This window comes from Mustela erminea, chromosome 9 (assembly GCF_009829155.1).
Source record: "Mustela erminea isolate mMusErm1 chromosome 9, mMusErm1.Pri, whole genome shotgun sequence".
Taxonomy (NCBI): domain Eukaryota; kingdom Metazoa; phylum Chordata; class Mammalia; order Carnivora; family Mustelidae; genus Mustela; species Mustela erminea.
The window spans coordinates 64,613,221-64,617,039 of NC_045622.1; the positions used below are offsets into that span (position 1 = coordinate 64,613,221).

General features: G+C 52.6%; 1 pseudogene; it reads left to right on the forward strand.

The window, feature by feature from the left end:
* The first annotated feature begins 405 nt into the window (after positions 1–405).
* On the forward strand, positions 406–781 carry LOC116599570 (annotated as a pseudogene).
* Positions 782–3,819: the final 3,038 nt, after the last annotated feature.

The window sequence follows — 3,819 nt, forward strand, 5'->3', positions numbered from 1 at the left end:
TTCCAGCTGCCTCCCACTGTGAGGCCTCAAGTGATGGGGTCACAGCAGGGATTCCCAACCCCACCTGTCAAACTCAGCTGCCCCTGGGAAACGTGGATGTTGAGAGAGGTCACCAGAAACAGGTGGACTGTAGGTGACAGGTGGGCCTGTGTCTGACAGTGTCTGCATGCAACGAGCCTGTGTCACCAGATGGGCCTGGCAGGAAGCCCCTGCTGGCGCAACCCCCCACGCCCCCACCTCTCGTGGCATTCAGGCCCTCTACCTCCCTCTCCCCTCTCCCTGGGCCACCCCGCAACCAGCGTCCCTGTCCCGGGCTCCTGTGCCCTGCACACGCTTCTGTCACTGCAGGTCACTTGTATCAACCTGTATTTGTTTTCTGGTGCTGTTGTGACACATTACTGCCAACGTAGAGGCTTCAGCTACGGATTGCTCTCCGGGCTCAGACTTCATCTGGTGACATGGCTACGTGCACCAAGAAGGGCAAGGTTGTTGCTAAGTGTGGGATCTGTTGTGGTGCTGCCTCCCTCAGGAAAATGGTGAAGAAAATGGAAATAAGCCAGCATGCCAAGTGCACCTGCTCGTCCTGTGGCAAAGCCAAGATGAAGAGATGAGCTGTGGGGATCTGGCATTGGGGATCCTGCATGAAGACGTGGAACGTGGGCCACCTGGGCCCACAGAACCACTTCTGCCATCACAGTAGAGCCTGCTACCCGAAGACTGAGGAGCTGAAAGACCAGTAGAAGCTTCACCGTTTGAAACATTGCTAGTCTGTAATAAATGGGTTAATTTATGTAACAACAACAACAAACAAAACCCAGATTTATTATCTTACAGTTGTGAAGGTCTGAAGTCCAAACGGGTCTCACTGGGCAAAACTCCAGGTGTTGGCAGGGCTGCATTCCTGCGGGAGGCTTGAGGGGAGGAGGTTTTCTTGCCTTTCCCAGCTTCCAGAGGCTGCCCACGGTCCTTGGCCCCCGACCTCGGCCCCCGACCTCTGGCCCCTTCCATCTTCTAAGCCTGCAGTGACTGGCCATGTCTCTCATGTCACCCCTCTCTGCCACTCGCTTCCACCTCCTTCCTCAGCTTACAAGGACCCTTGTGATGGCACTGGGTGCGTCAGGATGATCTCTTGAGATCAGCTGATGCACAGCCTTAATTTCATCTGCAACCTTAACGCTCCTTTGCGGCAGCAGGTAGCACGTTCACAAATTCTGGGGGATGTGGCCGTAGATGTCTTCAGGGTCAGTGGGCATTATTCTGCACACCACAGATGGCCTGTCTCTTTCCAATTCTTTGGGCCTCTGACTCATCCATAGACTCCTCAGAACCCAGCCTGTACTGGGTTTATTACATATTTTGATAAATCTGATTCAGTCAGGTGATATACTGAGAACTCATTTGTGCTGGGTACTTTCATATGTATTATCATGACTTTTGTTCCCATTCTACAGGTGAGGAAAATAAGGCTCAGAGAAGTTGGGCCAAAGAAGCTGTATGTGACGGAAACAAGGAGCTTCCGTATATACTCCCTCAGGTGGAAAATGCAGACATCTTTGCTCCTTTGGGTCTAGCGCTCCAATGGAGAGAAACCCCTAGAACTTGGGTGGTGGCCATGAAAATGCACCTCTCAGATTTCAGACTGGCCCTTGTGGCTGCATTCTCATATCCTCAGGGTTTGCGCTGAGGCCCACAGGCTGCTCTCAGCAAGTGACTAAGATGGGTTCCTTCTTGCGAGATACAAGATTTCTCTGACAGGCGGTTTTAATGACACAAGGGCTCCCCATTGGCCTTGCTCCTTTTAGATCCCAACTGCAGCCTCCAACTCTTCCACCCCGCCTCCCATCCTTCTGTCTCTCGTTCACAGGGTCAAATCTACATCACTGCCTCACGTTCCTCCCAACCTCCCCGACCTGTGCCCTGCTCATCTTCCCTCACACGTGTTCCCCTGTAAGTCTCTTGCACACAGAGAGTCCTGTCTTTGTGGAACGACCAGAACTAACATAAGTGGTCTGCGGAAACAGTGGCAAGATAGGGATTTGGGCCTGTTTGAGAGCGGATGGGGAAGAGGAAGCCGTCCTGGTTGATGGGGGCCCCAGACAGTCCCTTGACTAAGGTAGCAGCTCAAATGCTAAAGATTTCACGGGTAAAGACCTGGGAAAATTTCCTAGGGGAGGGGAATGTTGTGGTAGGTGCGATCATCCAAGCATTTAAAAAATAAGGCGGGGGTAGGGGTGGGTGGGTGGGGATGGAAAAATGCCCGCCAAGAACTGACTGGTCACCGTGAACGCAAGCTGATATTCTGCGGAGGACTGAAGAGGGACCGCGGGCCACTGACAAGCAGTTACTGGGGCAGCGCGAGCCAGCAAGCTTCCATGGAAGCTTACAAAGCAGCACTTATCTCCGGCCGTGGAGAACAGATGCAGCGGAGCGGCAGGCTGAAGATCAGAGTTGCACAGATAAGTCTGAACGCTCAGCCAAGCTACTTCTGTGAAGGTCAGGCCCTGGTGGGGAAAGTCTCGAACCCTGCGACATGAGATAAAGACATCAGCGTGGATGTCCTGAGGATGTGGGGGCTGCAGCCTTCCTGAGCCTCCAGGCTTAGTTACAGAGACGGCCACCCCTCCTCCTAAGAGCTACCATTTCTACTGTGCTGAAGGATGCCACAGAGGCCTCACCCCTGCCGGGCAATGGGTACCTTCTAGGGAGTTGCCCCCACTTCTTCCCCTACTGGCCATGGACGGTGATTAGGGTTGAATTCCAGAATAATCCAGCTGGGGACATACTGAGCCCGATGGTGAAGGAAAGAGAGTAACATGAAAGAATAGTTAACTATCACAGACACTAGCAGGAGCCCAAGGAATGGCTCTGGGCTTGGATTTAGGGAACACTTGATTAAGGGGGATAGAAAGTAAGACTGGATAAGCAAGAAGTCATGGATTTGGGGGCACTTTCCTGAGACACAGATTTAATACCCTGGATGGGACATGAGGCGATAGGGCAGATTCTGCTGGGGTGGCTCTTAGAAGTCTGGAAAAAAGCAGTGGAAATACCTGAGTTTTCCTGGCAGATGGTAAAGAAGAAATAAAAGAAGCTGGGCCAGAGTGGGGGTGCTGGAATGGATGTATTATGTAAGGCCAGTAAGGATGGAGGGGTAGGCAAGACGGCTCAACCCACAGAAAGTTGTGGAGAAGGCACGTGGACCATGGTGTCCCTAGGTACAAAACAGGCAGCCAATAAGGTTCTGCTTCGTAAGTACAATGAAAAAAGCCCACAGGAATGGAGGTGCAGGAGGCAGGCTCAATGTAAAGTCTTGGTCCCTTGCTCAGTTCCCAGACCTGAGCCAGTCTGAGGATCCGGAACCCATAGTCTAAAGAGGGGCCAGGGGTCTAGGAGGAAGGACCCTGCAAAACTGCAGCAAGTATATATGGTGATTCCTTAAGTTTTCTCCCAAAGGTCTATGGCCATTTATTTGGGTGACTGTTCACCAGAGACAAGGGACTAGTGGATACCGGAGTTCTAGTTCACATGAACCTGTGAGACTCAAAGCATCATCATGGGCCCTTTTTTAGAGTGGGGCCCCTGGGGGTCAGGGAAAAGGGGAGTCACAGCTAAGGTCTGACTTGCAGTGGGCTCGCTGTGTCCACGAAGTTGCCCAGCAGTCCCTTGCACCGAGGTGCTCCATCAGAACTCATGTGCTCTGACAGCTGGAATGACCCCCACATGTGGCCACTGGCTTACTGGGTCGGAGCAGTCATAGCAGAGAATGTCATGTGCAGACTTCTTCTCCTGGCTCCCTCGCCTTGCCCAAAGTAGTAAATG